This window comes from Suncus etruscus, chromosome 2 (assembly GCF_024139225.1).
Source record: "Suncus etruscus isolate mSunEtr1 chromosome 2, mSunEtr1.pri.cur, whole genome shotgun sequence".
In the NCBI taxonomy this organism is placed as follows: Eukaryota; Metazoa; Chordata; class Mammalia; order Eulipotyphla; family Soricidae; genus Suncus; species Suncus etruscus.
Window position 1 is genome coordinate 54099390 of NC_064849.1, and position 21866 is coordinate 54121255.

The 21866-nt window shown below is 49.5% G+C and overlaps 5 non-coding genes across 5 annotated transcripts; 2 read left to right on the top strand and 3 right to left on the bottom strand.

Moving 5' to 3' along the window:
• The first annotated feature begins 2371 nt into the window (after positions 1–2371).
• Positions 2372–2535, top strand: LOC126002475 (U1 spliceosomal RNA). Its single transcript, XR_007493173.1, has one exon. It is a non-coding gene; the product is annotated as a U1 spliceosomal RNA (small nuclear RNA).
• Positions 2536–5349: 2814 nt separating this feature from the next.
• Positions 5350–5513, top strand: LOC126002126 (U1 spliceosomal RNA). Its single transcript, XR_007492901.1, has one exon. It is a non-coding gene; the product is annotated as a U1 spliceosomal RNA (small nuclear RNA).
• Positions 5514–14972: 9459 nt separating this feature from the next.
• LOC126002137 (U1 spliceosomal RNA) lies at positions 14973–15136 on the bottom strand. Its single transcript, XR_007492912.1, has one exon. It is a non-coding gene; the product is annotated as a U1 spliceosomal RNA (small nuclear RNA).
• Positions 15137–17932: 2796 nt separating this feature from the next.
• On the bottom strand, positions 17933–18096 carry LOC126002148 (U1 spliceosomal RNA). The gene has a single exon (XR_007492923.1). It is a non-coding gene; the product is annotated as a U1 spliceosomal RNA (small nuclear RNA).
• Positions 18097–20694: 2598 nt separating this feature from the next.
• On the bottom strand, positions 20695–20858 carry LOC126002487 (U1 spliceosomal RNA). Its single transcript, XR_007493182.1, has one exon. It is a non-coding gene; the product is annotated as a U1 spliceosomal RNA (small nuclear RNA).
• Positions 20859–21866: the final 1008 nt, after the last annotated feature.

A 21866-nucleotide genomic window follows, 5' to 3' on the forward strand; every position in this document is an offset into this window, starting at 1 on the left:
GGTCCCCCGTGCCTGCCAGGAGCGATTTCTGAGAGTAGAGCCAGGAGTAACCCCTGAGCACAGCCAGATGTGACCAAAATTAAGGGAGGGAGGGAGGGAGGGTGGGAGGGAGGGAGGAAGGAAGGAAGGAAGGAAGGAAGGAAGGAAGGAAGGAAGGAAGGAAGGAAGGAAGGAAGGAAGGAAGGAAGGAAGGAAGGAAGGAAGGAAGGAAGGAAGGAAGGAAGGAAGGAAGGAAGGAAGGAAGGAAGGAAGGAAGGAAGGAAGGAGAAAGAAAGAAAAAATAAAGAAAAAAGAAGGGGCCGGGCGGTGGCGCTGGAGGTAAGGTGCCTGCCTTGCCTGCGCTAGCCTAGGACGGACCGCGGTTCGATCCCCCGGCGTCCCATATGGTCCCCCAAGAAGCCAGGAGCAACTTCGGAGCGCATAGCCAGGAATAACCCCTGAGCGTCACAGGGTGTGACCCAAAAACCAAAAAAAAAAAAAAGAAAAAAGAATGCCTTCTGTTTGATCCAAAGATGCTGTATCTGAATAGAAAACTAGTGCCCACTTTATTTAGTGGAAGAGTTGCTCATAACTAAATAAGTAGCTAAGTAACTTAGGCTAATTTTTCTCATTTACCTAGAATTCCAGAATGGCATTTTTGGACTGTTACAATCACTGAAGGCTCCCACTGCACTCCCCTCTCAGGCACATGCTCTCTTCCACACTATTGTTATCTCAGGGAATGGAGATGACTCCATTTGATTTGAAGACCAGGGGAATAAGACTAAAAGAAACTTTGGCTTTTTTATTCCCAAGGATATATCTACTTCAGTTTAAGAACGTGTTGGCCAGGAAATCCCACACCTGTCTTTGCTGGAGAGAGTTAACTCTTACTGTCTCAGCTCTCCTAACTTACCTTGCAAGCCTCAGTCCTTCAGCTACAAGTGAGACACTCTATCAGCAAACTACAATCCCTGAATTTCGAGAGGATTTCTTCTGATAAAGCAAAATACAAGCAGGAGAGAAGCGGTGATTTAAAGAGAGAAGAGGGGCTGGAGCAGTGGCTGCCTTGCGCGGGCTAGCCTAAGACCGACTGCGGTTCCATCCCTCAGCATCCCATATGGTCCCCCAAGCCAGGAGCGATTTCTGAGCACATAGCCAGAAGTAACCCCTGAGCTTTACTGGGTGTGGCCCAAAAATAAGAGAGAGAGAGAGAGAGAGAGAGAGAGAGAGAGAGAGAGAGAGAGAGAGAGAGGAGCCAGACAGATAACACAGGGATTAAGGCACTCATTTTGCAGATGGCCATCCCAGTGTCCATCATCTCTAGAATTACATCTGGTCCCCTGAGCATATGCTCCTAGGAGTGACCCTTAGCACATAGCTGGGAGTAAAACCTGAGCATTGTTGAGTGTAGCAATGCTACACCATATAATAGTAGAAAGTTAATATAAAATATTTAATGTAATAAAATTCATAAATAAACAAAATTAATATAAAGTGAGAGAAACAGAGATGGTTCAACAGATTTGTACTTTGCATGTGGGAAGCCCAGGTTTGATCTTCAGTGCTGCATAGCCTTTCAGGTCCCATCAGCAGCTCAGATAATATAATATTCTTTTTTTTTTTTTTTCTTTCTCTTTTCGAAGGTGTTTTCAAGAAACTGTATTCAAAGCTATATCAGGGCCCGGAGAGATAGCACAGCGGTGTTTGCCTTGCAAGCAGCCGATCCAGGACCAAAGGTGGTTGGTTCGAATCCCGGTGTCCCATATGGTCCCCCGTGCCTGCCAGGAGCTATTTCTGAGCAGACAGCCAGGAGTAACCCCTGAGCACCGCCGGGTGTGACCCAAAAAAACCAAAAAAAAAAAAAAATTGGCAAGTCAATGTATCATATCCAGAGTCACATCAGAAGTCAAGCAAGCCTAAAATCCCAACCGCTAAGTAAATAGTTTCCAATAAGCTTCCCAAAAAGACAAGAAAAAGTGGTAAGAAAAAAATCCTTCGATACGATTTAAAACTGTAATCTAGATTCCATTCTGTCTCTTACTACTCTGTCCTCTCCGCTCCATTTGGGGGCAGGACAGGGTCTTAAGCAACGTCACCGCGAGGGTGTGTCGTAAGCAGATGAGACGGCGCGCAGAGGCTGCTGGTCCTAATTCGTGAGCACCTCCGGGGCCTGCGCCTAAAAATTAAGTGTTAATTTTCCATGAACTAGATCATGGCGAGGCGCTTTCAAAGGCAAGTTTGTGCAACTGGCACGCGAGCAAAGTGGGCATGTCTATAAAGGGAGGTTCTATCAGGGGCATGGGGTACGGCAGCCTGTGCAACTCATGCGATCCTTTTACAGGGAGGTGGTAGTCAGGGCCGCAGTGCCCGGTTGTGGTTGCCCCTCCCGACTCATACTTGGCAGGGGTGAAACCATGATCACGAAGGTGGTTTCCCCAGGGCGAGGCTCACCCATTGCACTCTGGGTGTGCCGACCTCTGCGATTTCCCCAAATGTGGGAAACTCGACTGCATAATTTCTGGTAGTGGGGGGCAGCGTTTGTGCTGTCCCCTGATTTTCTTGTATTAAAGACAGGCTTATTTTACTCAATCTTTTGTAGGAAGTGGATTGCATATATACAACCCTCGTCCCACCCCTAACCGGCTTCTGACTTGCAACGTTACTCTTCTAAGCTCCTCTCTGCCCTTCGTTGAGAAGAACCACAATGCCCAGAGACACCTCTCCAGTTTATACCACCAGCCTTCCACCTGGAATCCTTTTTTTTATTCCTTCTCATTTTAGCAATTTTCATTCACTTTTTAGCAAAACCAGAAAATGACAAGAAGGAAGCACCTCACTTTTCAACATTCCTGACCCTTCATATTCCCTTCTGGTTTAAGGTTTTTGTGTGTGTGTGGTTTTTGGGGCACACCCGGCAGCGCTCAGGGGTTTACTACTCCAGGCTCCAGGCTCAGAAATTGCTCCTGGCAGGCACAGGGGACCATATGGGACGCCGGGATTCGAACCGATGACCTTCTTCATGAAAGGCAAACGCCTTAACTCCATGCTATCTCTCCGGCCCCCTGGTTCAAGGTTTTAAGAAGTAAAAGGCTTACTTTTGTTCTTTCAGGATATCCAAAAGCATCTGAGATTAGGCATAAAACATTGATTGAGGGGCAAAGAGGGTAGGATGCTTGTCTTGTACGTTACTTTACTGACTGGGTTTGAACCTGAGTCCACCATGAGTGATCCCTGAAGTGCAGAACCAGGAGAAACGCCTGAGCACAACTGGACGAGGCCTCTCAACCTCTAAAAACATTGGAGGCGACTGTAAAGAATTCTCCCAAGTTACTAGGAAGGAAGCCCAGGTATCCCACTTGGTCATTCTAAGCCAACCATCCCGGTACAGATTGAAATTAGGGCCTGCATTTAAAAGATAAATACTATTTATTTACTTATTTATTTAATTTTACTTAAGGTCATATACGGATGTGCTGGGAGGTCCCTCTAAGTGATGTTGAAAGGACAGTACTGGGTGCTGGGGATAGAATCCAAGTTAGTTGCATGCAAGTCCTTACCTGATCTCTCCAGCCCCAGTACCGTTTACTCATTCTCCTGCCCTAATATAAAACAGATAAATTTGGGTGGCCCGAGAGAGTACAGCAGGTGGGTAAGCTTGCCTTGCATACTGCCAACACCACTTCAGTCCTTGACATCCTATGTGGTCGCCCAAATCCAAACTTGGTTTTGGAGTCAAATGCTGCAATGCTCGAGTTACTTCTGGGGGCCGGAGATAGCAAAGCGGTAAGGCAGTGATTTGATTCCAAACATCCCACAGGCCCCTCTGAGCCTGCCAGGCCGATTTCTGAATGCAAAGCCAGAATGAACCCTTGAGTGTCAACAGGTATGATCCAAAAACCAAAAAAAAAAAAAAAAGTTACTTCTGACTTTATTCAAGAATTACTCCTGAGTTGGGCAAGAGCAGTAGTCCTCTCGCCTTGCATGCTGCCAAAACCAGTTCAGTCCTTGGTCCCCAAACACACAAGGGAATGATTCCTGAGTACTGCCAGGTGAGTGAGAGAGAGAGAGAGAGAGAGAGAGAGAGAGAGAGACAGAGACAGAGACAGAGACAGAGACAGAGACAGAGAGACAGAGACAGAGAGAGAGACAGAGACAGAGAGAGACAGAGAGAGAGAGACAGACAGAGAGAGAGAGACAGAGAGACAGAGACAGACAGGGAGAAAGACAGAGAGAGAAGAGAGAGAGGAGAATGCTCAGTGTACCTCTGAAATGCTAGGGATAGAACCTCGGTGGTCTGCATGCAAGGCTAAGCAAGCGCCTTACCCGATGGACTCTTTGCAACCCTGATCTACCTCGTCTTCATGTTTTGCACGCCAGAGATTGAGCAATATAAGATCCCCTGCACCACTTAAGGTGACACAGCAGAGAGCCAGGAATATCCCCTAAGCACTGCACAAGTGGCCCTAAAAACAGCCATCCCCCCCCCAAAAAAAAGGTGGGCCACCACTCATTTCATTACTTCCCATCAACTGCAAGTAAGAGAATCTGGGGCAGAGGAGATGATGGCTCGGGGCTGCACACAGACTTGGCAGGCAGGAGCCCCTCGAAAAACGTGGCACCCACCACCCCACTTCCCAGCAAGCATCTCCGGGTGGGGCCGCAGATCACAGCCTTTGCTGAAAGGGATGTTTTGGAACTAGGGGTTCCAATGGAGGGCAGAGGGTCCTGTCGTGACACCCCCCTTCGATCTCTGGAAACCACTAGGGTCCGAGGCTTTCGTTGCCTTTAGAATTTCAGGGCCCCTCCAAAGACTGAAACTCGGGGGGGCCTTTGGCTTTTGTTTGGGGGGGCTCACTCGGGCAGTACTCCCTGGCCCCGGGCCCAGAAATGACTCCCAGCGGGCTGAGGGGACCACAAGGGTCGCGGCAGGTGGGGACCCGGTGGAGGCCCCACGTCTCACTCGTTTCGAAAAAACAGAATAAAAACCAATAGTTGGGCCGCCACTATAGTTGGGCAGCTCCGTCCGCCCGCAGCCGAGCGGGCCTAGGCAGCAGTGCCGCGGTTTCAACCTCAGCGGAAGCCGGAAGCCGGAAGCCGGAAGCCGAGGAGGGCGCCGGGGCGTGACTATGCAGATGCGAGGGGCTCGGGGCGTGGTGTATGCAGATGAGGCGGCGCGCAGAGGCTGCCGGTCCTGCCCCGTGGGAGCCTCCGTGGGCTGCGCCTGGACATTCGAGTGGCATTGCCCGAGGCGGGGGCCGGCGGCGAGGGGCTTTCGGTGTCGCGGGCGCGGGGGGCGCGCGGCAAAGTGGGCGTGTGCGAGAAGCGGGGCGCCAGCAGGGCCGGGGGCCGCGGCGGGCCTCCCAACTCATACTTACCTGGCAGGGGAGATACCATGATCACGAAGGTGGTTTCCCCAGGGCGAGGCTCACCCATTGCACTCCGGGTGTGCTGACCCCTGCGATTTCCCCAAATGTGGGAAACTCGACTGCATAATTTGTGGTAGTGGGGGACTGCGTTCGCGCTCTCCCCTGAGTTCTTTGGTTTGCAAAATCAGATTTAAATTTTTCCAACGTCTCATAAGTTCCTGCTTTGTTTCCAATTCTCTTAAACTTTGCAAGGTGCTCACTATGCATTCACTCCACGCGCGTTGACTATATGGCATCGGCAGCGCTTTTCCAATCAACTCACTTCTATTTTCTTTTTTTTGCTTCCGCAGTGCAATGGATAAGCCTCACTCTCCCCTGCCTGGTAAGTATACCAACTCACTCTTTTTTTTGTTTGTTTGTTTTTTTGGTTTTTTGGCCACACCCGTTTGACGCTCAGGGGTTACTCCTGGCTATATGCTCAGAAATCGCCCCTGGCTTGGGGGAACCATATGGGACGCCGGGGGATCGAACCGCTGTCCGTTCCTTGGCTAGCGCTTGTAAGGCAGGCACCTTACCTCCAGCGCCACCGCCCGGCCCCTTACCTCCTATTTCTGTGTATTTCAACAAATTGAGAAAAGAAAAAAAAAAGTGGATGGACCCAGGGGCCAAGTGGTCTCAAGTGCAATAGTGATAAAAAAAAATCAGCAGGCAGGTTCCCTTGCCTGCCAGGAGCTATTTCTGAGCAGACAGTCAGGAGTAACCCCTGAGCACCGCCGGGTGTGACCCAAAAAAAAAAAAAAAAAAAACCAAAAAAAAAACCACGCATTTCAGGGCCGGGCGGTGGCGCTGGAGGTAAGGTGCCTGCCTTGCCTGCGCTAGCCTTGGACGGACCGCGGTTCGATCCCCCGTGTCCCATATGGTCCCCCAAGCCAGGAGCGACTTATGAGCGCATAGCCAGGAGTAACCCCTGAGCGTCACTGGGTGTGGCCCAAAAAAAAAACTCATGGGTAGGAGTGTTAGCACAGATGTAGGGCGTTTGCCTTGCATTCAGCTGACCTAGGACAGATGAGTGTTCAATTCTCGGCATCCCATATGGTTCCCCAAGTCAGGAGTGATTTCTGAGCACAGAGCCAGAAGTAACCCCTGAGTGCCACCAAGTGTGGCCCCCTCCACAAAGGTCAGAACTAAATACCCAAGCCAAAGTCAATGGCAATAGAATGAAGAAACCCAAACTATAACAATCTTTTTTCTTGTGTGTGTGTGTGTGTGTGTGGTTTTTGGGTCACACCCAGCAGTGCTCAGGGGTTATTCCTGGCTCCAGGCTCAGAAATTGCTCCTGGCAGGCACGGGGGACCATATGGGGCGCCGGGATTCGAACCAATGACCTCCTGCATGAAAGGCAAACACCTTACCTCCATGCTATCTCTCCGCCCCCCCCCCAAACTGTAACAATCTAAACTTTAAATGAACCCATTACATTGGTAGGCCAGGGGGCAAAGAGTGGAGGTATGGGGTGCATGCTGGGGACTTTGGTGTAGGGAGGTCAACATTAGTGGTAGGAATGACCCTGATTCACTGTCACTATATGCCAGAAATACTGCTATGAAGGACTTGAAATTCACAATAGTCTCAATTAAAAAAAAAAAAAAAAACAGCCTTTGAGGCCAAAACATTAGCACAGGGGCAAGGGCATTTGCTTTGCCTATGCCAAAATTGGTTCAATTCTCGACATCACATATGTTCCCCTGAGCCTACAGAGAAATTTGCCACAGGGATAATTTTGTCGTAGCAACTGTCCTTTTCATACTCAGCCTCATATTAGTTTCATCCTTACCACCCTACATGGGTCAGAATAGCAGCTGGGGTAAATTGACCTATCAACTGTATATATGTTGTGTTTGCGTGTGTATGTGTGTGTGTGTGTGTGTTGTGTGTGTGTGGTGGCCACATTTATTGCTTGTAGTCAATCTTATGTCTATCTATGTTGTACATAAAAGCCCTTTTTATCCCCCTAAATGTCCCTTGACCACTACCATGATCCCAGAAACCCTAGATTGTTTTCCCTGTGCTCCCCTATCCTGGATTTGTTGCTATCTTTATTACACTGCACTTGCTCTGGAGCACCCACCCCTGTGCCCTTTCAAGCTTCATGCCACCAAAATAGAGAACTGCCATTTGCAACCAAACTGACCACATTGATCAACTTTTTGAGTGAGACTCTGGCACAGGGGCTGATCTCGGCCAGGATTTCACCCAGCAGCTGCAGGAGATCCTGACACTTTCATTGCCTACCTGGCTCTTCTCCACAGTTACCTCATTATCTGAAATAGTACTCTAGAACCAACATACCTTGGACTTGATCAAGGCAGAAAAAGGGCATGTGTATTTCACTATACCTATGAATCAGGAATAGTGGAGAATGGCATCACCTGATGGAAATAAAAAAAAAAAAAAAAAAAAAAAAAAAAACCAGGGCTGGAGCGATAGCACAACGGGTAGGGGATCTGCCAACATACAGCTGACCTGGATTCCATTTCCAACATCCCATATGGTCAGTCCCCCGAGCTTGCCAGGAGTGATTTCTGAGGGCAGAGCCAGGATTAACATCTGAGCACCTGCCATGTATGGCCCAAAAAGCTTTGAAAAAAAAAAAAAAGCTAGGGGGCTGGAGAGATAGCATAGCTTTAGGGCATTTGCCTTGCATGCAGCTGATCCAGGACAGATGGTGGTTCAAAACCAGCATTCTATATGGTCCCCTGTGCCTGCCAGGAATGATTTCTTTAACAAGTAGTGTTGGGGGCTGGAGCAGTGGCGCAGCTATAGGGCATTTGCCTTGCACATGGCTGACCTAGGACGGACCGAGGTTAGATCCTCCAGCGTCCCATATGGTCCCTGAAATCAGGAGCGATTTCTGAGTACATAGCAGGAGTAACCCCTGAGTATCACCAGGTGTGGCAAGAGAACAAAACAAGATAAAACAAACAAGTGTGGGGTCGAAGAGATAGCACAGCGGTGTTTGCCTTGCAAGCAGCCGATCCAGGACCTAAGGTGGTTGGTTCGAATCCTGGTGTCCCACATGGTCCCCCATGCCTACCAGGGCTATTTCTGAGCAGACAGCCAGGAGTAACCCCTGAGCACCACCGGGTGTGGCCCAAAAACCAAAAAAAAAAAAAAAAAAAAAAAAAAAAAAAAACCCACAAAGAAAAACCACACACACACACAAACAAGTGGTGTTGGCAGAACTGGTCAACCACATTCAAAAGAGTAAACTCGGACCTCCATCTAACACCAAGCACAAAAGTCAAATTAAGTGGATTAAAGACCATGATATCAGACCTGAAACCAAAAGGTATATAGAAAAACACATAGGTAAAACACGACATGATATTGAGACTAAAGCCATCTTTTTTATTTTTTTATTTTATTTATTTTGGGGGGCCACACCCGTTTGACGCTCAGGGGTTACTCCTGGCTATGCGCTCAGAAATCACCCCTGGCTTGGGGGGACCATATGGGACACCAGGGGAGCAAACCGTGGTCCTAGCGCTTGCAAGACAGATACCTTACCTCTAGCGCCACCTTCCCGGCCCCATCTTTTTTAATTTTTTTATGTTTTATTTTTTTGGGCTACACCCAGCAGCGCTCAGGGATTACTCCTGGCTCTGTGCTCAGAAATCGCTCCTGGCAGGCAGAGGGGACCGTGTAAGATGTGGGATTCAAACCACCATTGGTCCTGAGTCGGCTGCTTGCAAGGCAAATGCCCTACCACTATGCTAACTCTCAGCCCCGACTAAAGGCATCATTAAGGAGGAAACATCACTGTCCAAACAAGTGGAAGTGGAGATAAACAAATGGGACTATATTAAGTGAGAAGCTTCTGCACCTTAAAAAAATATGACAAAAAAAAAAAAAAAATCCCGGGTTTCGGCACCAAAACAAAAAACAAAAAAAACAAAACAAACAACAAAAAAAGAAAATATGACAAGGGCCACCCACAGAATGGGAGAAACTATTTACCCAATACCCATCAGAGAAGGGGCTAATATCTAAGATATACGTCAAGGTACTGACAGAACTTAACAAGAAAAAAAAATCTAACCCCATCAAAAAATGGGGAGAAGAAATGAATAGACAATTCCTCAAAGAAGAAATACAAATAGCCAAAAGGCACATGAAGGGGCCAGAGGAATAGATAGCACAGTGATAGGTATTTACCTTACACTCGGCCAATCTCATACCTGTATGGTCCCCTGAGCCTGCCAGGAGTGATTTCTGAGCGCAGAGCCAGAAGTATTCACTGAGTGCTGCCAGGTGTGAGTCTAAAAACCAATAAAATAAAATAAAATAAAATAAATAAAATAAAATAAAATAATAAAATAAAATAACATAAAATGGGGGTCGGAGAGATAGCATGGAGGTAAGGTGTTTGCCTTGCATGCAGAAGGATGGTGGTTCAAATCCCGGCATCCCATATTGTCCCCCAAACCTAGCAGGAGCGATTTCTGAGCGTAGAGCCAGGAGTAACCCCTGAGCACTACCGGGTGTGACATTAAAATAATAATAATAATAATAAAATAAAATAGCACTTGAAAAATGCTCCACTTCACTAATTATCAGGGAGATGCAAATCAAAACAGTGAGGTTTCATATCTCACTCCACAGAGACTGATATGTTGCATACCAGCCCTTGGATGGGGCTGGATAGTGGTGGATGGTGATGGAGTGCGACCTCCGGGACCCTGCCCGCAGGGTGGACTGAGGATCGCGAAGTAATTCGTGGGTCTCAAGCGGGATCCGACCTAAAAGGGAGGAAAGAGGCCGGGAAAGAAATGAGCTCAAGTCAAGCTTGCTGATCAAGAGCTGAATTTATTAAAGCAAGACAAGTTTATATATAGTTCTACAGCATAAGGAAGTAGCTTTCAGTACTTTTCCATGGTATCTATAGAAAAGTAGGGGGGTCGTGCAGGATGGACTTTCCAGTTTTACATTATCTTTATGGGGCACAAACATTCTTTCACAATGGCAGCTTAACAGGATGTGTGATCTTATCTTAGCAATTCCGGCAGTTTACTGGGACATCTGACTTGTTTGGTTAACATTTCTTTTAGGTCCAGGGGGTAAATGCCACAGTGGCTGCCTGTCATGTACACGGGCCTTATGTTTCAGGCATCAGAGACTCCATTTTGCTCTCTAGCTCTAACAACCTCCAACAATGGAGAGGTCTTTCTCCTCTAGCCCAGGCCAGTGTCTCCAACCCTCTCCCACCGGCAGGTCTGCAGGTTCAGGGTAGCGGTGGGGAGAAAATCACAGGCAGTCAGGCTACAGGAGACATCAGCTTTATTCAGGGTCCTAGCCACCACATGTGTGGCCTATCATAACCTTTCAAGCCAGATTCATTATTGGCCCTGCATTTTACCCCTTTCAGTTATCTCTCCTGCTGCTTCTTCCTCCATCCCTCAAGTCCCCCAAATCTCCTCTCTGTCTCTGAGGTAAAACCTTGTGTTATCCACCAAAGACCCCTCCCAGAAATGGGCAGGTCTTATTAGCAGGTAAGGTTACATAGGAGAATGGGGGATGGGCTAACAGCACACATCATGAAGAACAAGAACAATCAGTGCGGGGCCGAAGCAGTAGTACAGCAGTAGGAAGTTTGCCTTGCAATGCATGCAGTCGACCTGGAACTGAACCAGATTCAGTCCCTGGCATCCCACATGGTCCCTTGTGCCTGCCAGAAGCGGTTTCTGAGCACAGAGCCAGGAATAACCCCTGAGAGCCGCTGGGTGTGGCCCAACTCCCTACTCCCCAAAAGAGAGACCAATCAGTGCTGGCAGGGACGTGGATAGAAAGGAACTCTCATTCACTGTTGGTGGGAATGCAGTCCAGCCTTTATAGAAAACGATATGGAGATTCCTCAAAAAAGTCGAATTTGGGCCGGGCGGTGGCGCTGGAGGTAAGGTGCCTGCCTTGCCTGCGCTAGCCTAGGACGGACCGCGGTTCGATCCCCCGGCGTCCCATATGGTCCCCCAAGAAGCCAGGAGCAACTTCTGAGCGCATAGCCAGGAGTAACCCCTGAGCGTCACAGGGTGTGGCCCAAAAAAAAAAAAAAAGTCGAATTTGGGGTCGGAGCGGTGGCACAGAGTGGTAAGGCAAGCTGCCTTGCGCAAACTAGCCTAGGACAGACCGCGGATTGATACCCTAGCATCCCATATGGTCCCCAAGCCAGGAGCGATTTCTGAGTACATAGCCAGGAGTAACCCCTGAGTGTCAATGGGTGCGCCCCCCTTCCAAAAAAAGGGGGGAAAAAGTCGAATTTGAGCTCCCATATGATCCAGCTATACCACTCCTAGGAAACACAACAACACAATACAAAAATGCCTTCTGAAAAAAAAAAGGGGGGAGCAGAGCTATAGCATGGAGGTAGAGTGTTTGCCTTGCATGCAGAAGGACGGTGGTTTGAATCCCGGCATCCCATATGGTCTCTCGGGCCTGCCCAGAGCGATTTCTGAGCATAGAGCCAGGAGTAACCCCTGAGCACTGCCAGGTATAACTCAAAAACAAAAACAAATTTTAAAAAATGCCTTCTGGGGCTGACGAGGTGGCACTAGAGGTAAGGTGTCTCTGCCTTGCAAGCGCTAGCCAAGGAAGGACCGCGGTTCAATCCCCAGCGTCCCATATGGTCCCCCCCCCCACAAGCCAGGGGCAATTTCTGAGCACTTAGCCAGGAGTAACCCCTGAGCATCAAACAGGTGTGACCCGAAAAACCAAAAAACAAAACAAAACAAAAAAAAACCTTCTGCACACTTATATTTATTGCAGTGCTATTCAAATAACCAGAAGGTGGAAACAACCCAAATACCTGATAACAGCTGCATGGCGAAAGAAACTGATACAAATACACAATGGAATACTATGCAGCCATCAGGAGAGATGAAGTCATAAAATTTTCCTATACTTGGATGGACATGGAAACTATAAGTCAGAGGGAGAGAGATAGACACAGAATAGTCTCATTTATGGGATTGGGGAGGGATGATGTAATAATACCCAGAGACAATAGAGATAAGAGTTGGAAGAACTGGTCATAAAAAGCTTGCCACAAAGAGTGGTGAGTTCAACTAGAGAAAAAAACTACACTAACAACTATCATGATAATGGTAGTGAGAGAAGAATGCCTGTCTTGAATACAGGCAGGGGGTGGGAGAAGAGGGAGACAGTGGGACATTGGTGGTGGGAATGTAGCACTGGTGAAGGGTCTGTGTGTGTGGATATCCCCTCCCTTAACTTCTTTTTTTTTTTTTTATCTTTTTTTTTGGGGGGGGGCACACCCGTTTGACGCTCAGGGGTTATTCCTGGCTATGCACTCAGAAATCGCCCCTGGCTTGGGGGGACCATATGGGACGCCGGGGGGATCGAACCGCGGTCCGTCCTACGCTAGCGCTTGCAAGGCAGACACCTTCCCTTAACTTCTTATTTATCCCATCTGAATGATCAGAACTGCTCACACCTGGAATGGGTGGGTAAAGGAGGCTTTAGGGAGAGAGAGGGGATGAGAAGGAGAGTTAGAGAGACAATCAGAATAGGCAAAAGCGAGAATCAACAGCGAGATTTAATAGAGAGATTCAGCATCAGCTATTCAGCATCAGCAATAGCATCAGCAAAGGAAGTCGGTCAGCAAGGAAGTCTGGAAAGCAGCTGAAAAGCAGCTGAAAGGGAGACAGAGGCAGAGAGAGGCAGAAGGACCAGAGAAGTGGCTGCTACGAAAAGGCTGAGCATAGATGCCATGTAAATGTACATTGTGTTAGGATAGGACCGTGAAATAAAGCTGTTGACTCCTGGAACATCATCTGACTGCTTTGTGAATTTCTCTGCATCACCCAGCAACCTTCAGACTTGCCAGGCCCTAGGCGCTGCAGGAGCTAGGCCCAGCCAGCCGAGAAAGGCCTCACCATTTCCACAGCAACACAGGATTTTAAATTTTATATTAAAACAGGGGTGTTCTTTTTTTTTTTAATAACTGAAACCCAACCACAAACATCTTTGTAATCATAGTGCTTAAAGACATAAAAAAGTAAATGTAGATTAAAAGGTTTGTTTTTTTATTTGTTTTTGGGCCACACCCGGCGTTGCTCAGGGAGTACTCCTGGCTGTCTGCTCAGAAATAGCTCCTGGCAGGCACGGGGGACCATATGGGACACCGGGATTCGAACCAACCACCTTTGGTCCTGGATCGACTGCTTGCAAGGCGTTTGCCTTGTGTTATCTCTCCGGGCCCCAGGTTAAAAGTTTTTATCTCAGCTCTTACTGTGTCTATGCAAATAATAGTCACTTTTTTTTTTTTTTTTTTTTGGTTTTTGGGTCACACCCGGCATTGCTCAGGGGTTACTCCTGGCTGTCTGCTCAGAAATAGCTCCTGGCAGGCACGGGGGACCATATGGGACACCAGGATTCGAACCAATCACCTTTGGTCCTGGATCGGCCGTTTGCAAGGCAAACGCCGCTGTGCTATCTCTCCGGGCCCTGTTTTGTTTTGTTTTGTTTTTTTTTTGAGTGGGGGTGTCACACCGGCAGCGCTCAGAGGCTACTGCTAGCTCTATGCTCAGAAATTGCTGCAGGCAGGCTTGGGGGGACCATATGGGATACCGGGGTTCGAACCACTGTTCTTCAGCATGCAAGGCAAACGCCCTACCGCTGTGCTATCCCTCCGGCCTCCAAACAGTCACTTTTTCTTTCTTTTTTTTTTTTTTTTTTTTTTTTTTTTGGTTACCAACATTGCAATAATCTGTTCTGGGTATATTGGAACTGCTCACCCATGCTGCAAGCACAGGTACTACAGATTCTGGAATTCTACGGTTTGCAGTGAAGAGTAGTACGTTCGTATGGAGAACGCAGTCTATCTAGCGAGTCTCAATTATTTTGTGTTTAGCAAATAGAAAAGGGGTGGGTATAAACACACAGAGCACGCACCATGCTATTCTCTACACAAACATTGCTCTAGCTTCCTCTTCTCTCCATACACTCCTTTTAAAATGTAAAGACCTACCTAAACTTGATTAGCATTAGATTTGTCTGTTAACATCTACCCTGCTTCTAATCATTTGAGCCTGCCAGGAATAATTTCTGACTGTGCAGAAAAAAAAAAAAAAGACAATATGGAACAGGATAGTTGGTGTTCAGTCCATGAAGCCTGAAGCTCCCTGATTTTCTCCCTTATTTTTTTAACTCGTGGATGTTACACCTGCTTCGGATCCGTAGACAGAGGTCTGCCTTCGGGGAAGTAGTGACTCTTCAAAAGGTCTAAATCTTTAAAGATAATAAGATTAAGCAGAGTGGGCAGAGTACTTGGTCTGAAGCTTGTCCCTGACATCCCACTTTAGCTCTAATCCAACGGGCATCTTCCTTCTCTAAGATGAGGGTCCCAAGAGCGACCCTCAGGGTAGAAGCAAAAAGTAGCGCCCCTCCGTGAGAGTAGTGAGTATATAGACCTCAACCAAGCTCCTGAATCAATGATGTCTCCCTGAGACCTGAGAAAGATTTGTAAGAGAAACAAGAGGGCTATTAGGGTCAGCTAAGACGAGGCACCAAGAGGCACGCGTGGGCTGAAAGCTTTCGTTGAGACCAAGTGCCCAGGGGAGAGCGCGAACGCAGTCCCCCACTACCACAAATTATGCAGTCGAGTTTCCCACATTTGGGGAAATCGCAGGGGTCAGCACACCCGGAGTGCAATGGGTGAGCCTCGCCCTGGGGAAACCACCTTCGTGATCATGGTATCTCCCCTGCCAGGTAAGTATGAGTTGGGAGGCCCGCCGCGGCCCCCGGCCCTGCTGGCGCCCCGCTTCTCGCACACGCCCACTTTGCCGCGCGCCCCCCGCGCCCGCGACACCGAAAGCCCCTCGCGCGGTGCCCCGCCTCGGGAGCTCAGCACCCGACGTCCCGGGGAGGCGGCGGAAGGGGCGCCCGGGAGCGGGACCGGCAGCCTCGCCGCGCCCTCATCTGCATACGCCACGCCCGCCGGGACAGCCCAGGGCTCCGCTCTTTGGAGAACCTCGGGTGGGCCCGAGGCGGGACCCGCTCGGCCTCGCGCTCGGCGGCGGGTCTCGGCCGCCCGACTGCAGGAGGCCCGCGCCCGGGGAAGGACGAGCAGGCAGGAGAGGGAGGCGAGGAGGGTCTGAGGCGAGGTGACGCGTGAGCGTGGCGCGCCCTGGACCTGGCGGCCCATCGCAGACACAGGGCATGTGGTTGCACGTGGCCGGTTTGGGCTCTGTTCTCGGCGCCCCAAATGGCCAGTCGCCAAAGCACCGCCAGGAGTGATCCCTGAGCGTCCCTGGGTGCGGCCCCCAAACGGAGGGGGAGGCAGAGGCAGAGGGAGGCTGGAATAATAACAACAGCGGGCAGGGTGCTTGTCTTGCACGTGGCTGACCATAGTTGGACCTCTGGCACCCCCTTCTAGGGTGCCCCCCGTAGGATCTCCGCCAGAGGGGATCCCTGAGCACCGACTCAGAAGTCAGCACTGAGCATGTGACCGAGACCGAGAGACTGAAAGTCACACACACACACACACACACACACACACACACACTGGGAAGGAGAATGATGTCGGTTTTGAAAGGGCTCACACAGGACATGTCAAGTTAATTATAATACCGGACGGACAATAGATTAGGATCCATTGAATGAAAACGGCTAGCTCCTAACCTGACATGAATGTCGGTAACTAAGCACCAACATCTCTTCCCGTCTAAATAGTCTTTGGGAAGAAAACCGTCTGCCATAGATGGAGGCAGGCAGTAGGGAGGCGGGGAGGGAGGGAAACTGGGGATTGGTGGCGGGAAGTGTACACTGGTGAAGGGATGGGTAAAGGATTGGAATACTGGATGACTGAAACTCAATCCTGAACAACTTTGGAGCCGGATATCTCACGGTGATTCAACTAAGAAGTATTCATTAAAAATGATAAAGTTAAAAATTCTCTGGGCCAGAGAGGTCAGAGCATACAGGAAGGAGATGAGGCCAACCCTGGTTCGGTCTTGGTTCTGTTCTGCCAAAGCTCTCTCTCCTGAGCACGAGTGAAGCCTAGACCCTGAGCATGACTGGGGAGGCCCAAACCTCTTGGCACCCTGGCCCACACAGATACATGAAATAGGCTCTTTTCCAAGAAAAGGAACAAGGGCTCCGTAAAACTTCCTTAGCACATCTCTGGGACCTTGCTCTGTGGCCTCCGTGGACAGGCACAAATCCCTAAGCTTTTCTCTTGGTCCTTCGTTTTCATGTCAAAGCAGGAAAAGGACAGGTAAGTACTTGCATGCAGAGGGCCCAGTTTCTGCTTGCACTTGACTGAGAATCCTTCAGTCTTCTAGGTATCACTTTGGAGAACCCCTCCTTTCTCCCAACCATGTTTCTTGGGGGCGGGCACCTCTGACTGTTAGTTTAGGGTTTATTCCTGACTCCATTCAGGAATCACTTCTGCTGGCACTTGGTGGACCGACCACACGGGATGCCTGAGATTGAAACCAGCTCTGACGCCCGCAAGGCAAGCACTCTGCCAGCTCGGTGCTCTAGTTCCCACTTCCACCCCCTTCATGATGGATGCCTATTAAATAAATCTCAGGTCCCGCTGGAGTCTCTGAAACAACAGAACGTGGAGCCAGGAGAAAAAATGAAGGTGTGAGCCCCTCCAGGAGTAATCCTGCTAGATTCCTAATTACTAATGACTGTGCTAAGTAAGGAGTAAGCCCTGAAAATACCTCTGGGTGTGGCCTCAGAGACAAGAAAAGTAATCAAGCTGTGCTCACACGTAGCACTTTAGAGCCTGGTGGAGGGGTGGGAGTGAGTGGGTGAGTGGGAGAGCCATCCCCATCGCTATTGCTCTGAGGCCGGCCGCGGGTGGCAACCTTGGTCAGGCAGACTTAAAAGCAAGGCCGATGCCTTAACTCCTCACCAGGAATCACAGCTGGACAACTCACCCGCACGCACCTTCTTCAAAACTCTACTTGGGGAGCCAGAGCGATAGCACAGCGGGTTGGCTTTGCACGCCTGTCCGCCCAGGGATGAATTGCCGGCATCCCATGCAGGCAGGGTTCCCCCAAGCATCGCCAGGAAGGAGCGTTGAGCAGCACCGGCTAATCGATCTTGTTGGGAAAACTCGGGACTGAAAACCACTTATTTTATTTCTGCAGTGGCTCAAGCAGACTAATAATGAGTGAGGGCTTCTGCCACTGCAGATAGACTTCTAAGGTTCTACCCATCTTTTCATTTTTGCTTTTGATGTAGGCCGGTGGCGCTCAAGGGTTCATTCTTCTGGCAGGGTGGAGGGGCTGGAATGCAGGTTGCTAGTATTTTGGCTCAAGAGTGAGTTGGTATACTTACCAGGCAAGGGAGAGGGTGAGGCTTATCCATTGCACTCCGGAAGCAAAAAAAAGAAAAAAGAAGTGAGTTGGTTGGAAAAGCGCTGCCGATGCCATATAGTCAACGCGCGTGGAAAGAATGCATAGTGAGCACCTTGCAAAGTTTAAGAGAATTGGAAACACAAAGCAGGAACTTATGAGACGTTGGAAAAATTTAAATCTGTTTTTGCAAACCAAAGAACTCAGGGGAGAGCGCGAACGCAGTCCCCCACTACCACAAATTATGCAGTCGAGTTTCCCACATTTGGGGAAATCGCAGGGGTCAGCACACCCGGAGTGCAATGGGTGAGCCTCGCCCTGGGGAAACCACCTTCGTGATCATGGTATCTCCCCTGCCAGGTAAGTATGAGGGTAGGCCCGCCGCGGCCCCCGGCCCTGCTGGCGCCCCGCTTCTCGCACACGCCCACTTTGCCGCGCGCCCCCCGCGCCCGCGACACCGAAAGCCCCTCGCCGCCGGCCCCCGCCTCGGGCAATGCACTCGAATGTCCAGGCGCAGCCCACGGAGGCTCCCACGGGGCAGGACCGGCAGCCTCTGCGCGCCGCCTCATCTGCATACACCACGCCCCCGAGCCCCTCGCATCTGCATAGTCACGCCCCGGCGCCCTCCTCGGCTTCCGGCTTCCGGCTTCCGCTGAGGTTGAAACCGCGGCGCTGCTGCCTGGGCCCGCTCGGCTGGGGGCGGACGGAGCTGCCCAACTATAGTGGCGGCCCAACTATTGGTTTTTATTCTGTTTTTTCGAAACGAGTGAGACGTGGGGCCTCCACCGGGTCCCCACCTGCCGCGACCCTTGTGGTCCCCTCAGCCCGCTGGGAGTCATTTCTGGGCCCGGGGCCAGGGAGTACTGCCCGAGTGAGCCCCCCCAAACAAAAGCCAAAGGCCCCCCCGAGTTTCAGTCTTTGGAGGGGCCCTGAAATTCTAAAGGCAACGAAAGCCTCGGACCCTAGTGGTTTCCAGAGATCGAAGGGGGTGTCACGACAGGACCCTCTGCCCTCCATTGGAACCCCTAGTTCCAAAACATCCCTTTCAGCAAAGGCTGTGATCTGCGGCCCCACCCGGAGATGCTTGCTGGGAAGTGGGGTGGTGGGTGCCACGTTTTTCGAGGGGCTCCTGCCTGCCAAGTCTGTGTGCAGCCCCGAGCCATCATCTCCTCTGCCCCAGATTCTCTTACTTGCAGTTGATGGGAAGTAATGAAATGAGTGGTGGCCCACCTTTTTTTTGGGGGGGGGATGGCTGTTTTTAGGGCCACTTGTGCAGTGCTTAGGGGATATTCCTGGCTCTCTGCTGTGTCACCTTAAGTGGTGCAGGGGATCTTATATTGCTCAATCTCTGGCGTGCAAAACATGAAGACGAGGTAGATCAGGGTTGCAAAGCGTTCATCGGGTAAGGCGCTTGCCTAGCCTTGCATGCAGACCACCGAGGTTCTATCCCTAGCATTTCAGAGGTACACTGAGCATTCTCCTCTCTCTCTTCTCTCTCTGTCTTTCTCTCTGTCTGTCTCTGTCTCTCTCTCTGTCTCTCTGTCTCTCTCTCTGTCTCTGTCTCTCTCTGTCTCTGTCTCTCTCTGTCTCTGTCTCTGTCTCTCTGTCTCTCTCTCTGTCTCTCTCTCTCTCTCTCTCTCTCTCTCTCTCTCTCTCTCTCTCTCTCTCTCACTCACTCACTCACTCACCTGGCAGTACTCAGGAATCATTCCCTTGTGTGTTTGGGGACCAAGGACTGAACTGGTTTTGGCAGCATGCAAGGCGAGAGGACTACTGCTCTTGCCCAACTCAGGAGTAATTCTTGAATAAAGTCAGAAGTAACTTTTTTTTTTTTTTTTTGGTTTTTGGATCATACCTGTTGACACTCAAGGGTTCATTCTGGCTTTGCATTCAGAAATCGGCCTGGCAGGCTCAGAGGGGCCTGTGGGATGTTTGGAATCAAATCACTGCCTTACCGCTTTGCTATCTCCGGCCCCCAGAAGTAACTCGAGCATTGCAGCATTTGACTCCAAAACCAAGTTTGGATTTGGGCGACCACATAGGATGTCAAGGACTGAAGTGGTGTTGGCAGTATGCAAGGCAAGCTTACCCACCTGCTGTACTCTCTCGGGCCACCCAAATTTATCTGTTTTATATTAGGGCAGGAGAATGAGTAAACGGTACTGGGGCTGGAGAGATCAGGTAAGGACTTGCATGCAACTAACTTGGATTCTATCCCCAGCACCCAGTACTGTCCTTTCAACATCACTTAGAGGGACCTCCCAGCACATCCGTATATGACCTTAAGTAAAATTAAATAAATAAGTAAATAAATAGTATTTATCTTTTAAATGCAGGCCCTAATTTCAATCTGTACCGGGATGGTTGGCTTAGAATGACCAAGTGGGATACCTGGGCTTCCTTCCTAGTAACTTGGGAGAATTCTTTACAGTCGCCTCCAATGTTTTTAGAGGTTGAGAGGCCTCGTCCAGTTGTGCTCAGGCGTTTCTCCTGGTTCTGCACTTCAGGGATCACTCATGGTGGACTCAGGTTCAAACCCAGTCAGTAAAGTAACGTACAAGACAAGCATCCTACCCTCTTTGCCCCTCAATCAATGTTTTATGCCTAATCTCAGATGCTTTTGGATATCCTGAAAGAACAAAAGTAAGCCTTTTACTTCTTAAAACCTTGAACCAGGGGGCCGGAGAGATAGCATGGAGGTAAGGCGTTTGCCTTTCATGAAGAAGGTCATCGGTTCGAATCCCGGCGTCCCATATGGTCCCCTGTGCCTGCCAGGAGCAATTTCTGAGCCTGGAGCCTGGAGTAGTAAACCTCTGAGCGCTGCCGGGTGTGCCCCAAAAACCACACACACACAAAAACCTTAAACCAGAAGGGAATATGAAGGGTCAGGAACGAGGGTTGTATATATGCAATCCACTTCCTACAAAAGATTGAGTAAAATAAGCCTGTCTTTAATACAAGAAAATCAGGGGACAGCACAAACGCTGCCCCCCACTACCAGAAATTATGCAGTCGAGTTTCCCACATTTGGGGAAATCGCAGAGGTCGGCACACCCAGAGTGCAATGGGTGAGCCTCGCCCTGGGGAAACCACCTTCGTGATCATGGTTTCACCCCTGCCAAGTATGAGTCGGGAGGGGCAACCACAACCGGGCACTGCGGCCCTGACTACCACCTCCCTGTAAAAGGATCGCATGAGTTGCACAGGCTGCCGTACCCCATGCCCCTGATAGAACCTCCCTTTATAGACATGCCCACTTTGCTCGCGTGCCAGTTGCACAAACTTGCCTTTGAAAGCGCCTCGCCATGATCTAGTTCATGGAAAATTAACACTTAATTTTTAGGCGCAGGCCCCGGAGGTGCTCACGAATTAGGACCAGCAGCCTCTGCGCGCCGTCTCATCTGCTTACGACACACCCTCGCGGTGACGTTGCTTAAGACCCTGTCCTGCCCCCAAATGGAGCGGAGAGGACAGAGTAGTAAGAGACAGAATGGAATCTAGATTACAGTTTTAAATCGTATCGAAGGATTTTTTTCTTACCACTTTTTCTTGTCTTTTTGGGAAGCTTATTGGAAACTATTTACTTAGCGGTTGGGATTTTAGGCTTGCTTGACTTCTGATGTGACTCTGGATATGATACATTGACTTGCCAATTTTTTTTTTTTTTTTGGTTTTTTGGGTCACACCCGGCGGTGCTCAGGGGTTACTCCTGGCTGTCTGCTCAGAAATAGCTCCTGGCAGGCACGGGGGACCATATGGGACACCGGGATTCGAACCAACCACCTTTGGTCCTGGATCGGCTGCTTGCAAGGCAAACACCGCTGTGCTATCTCTCCGGGCCCTGATATAGCTTTGAATACAGTTTCTTGAAAACACCTTCGAAAAGAGAAAGAAAAAAAAAAAAAAAGAATATTATATTATCTGAGCTGCTGATGGGACCTGAAAGGCTATGCAGCACTGAAGATCAAACCTGGGCTTCCCACATGCAAAGTACAAATCTGTTGAACCATCTCTGTTTCTCTCACTTTATATTAATTTTGTTTATTTATGAATTTTATTACATTAAATATTTTATATTAACTTTCTACTATTATATGGTGTAGCATTGCTACACTCAACAATGCTCAGGTTTTACTCC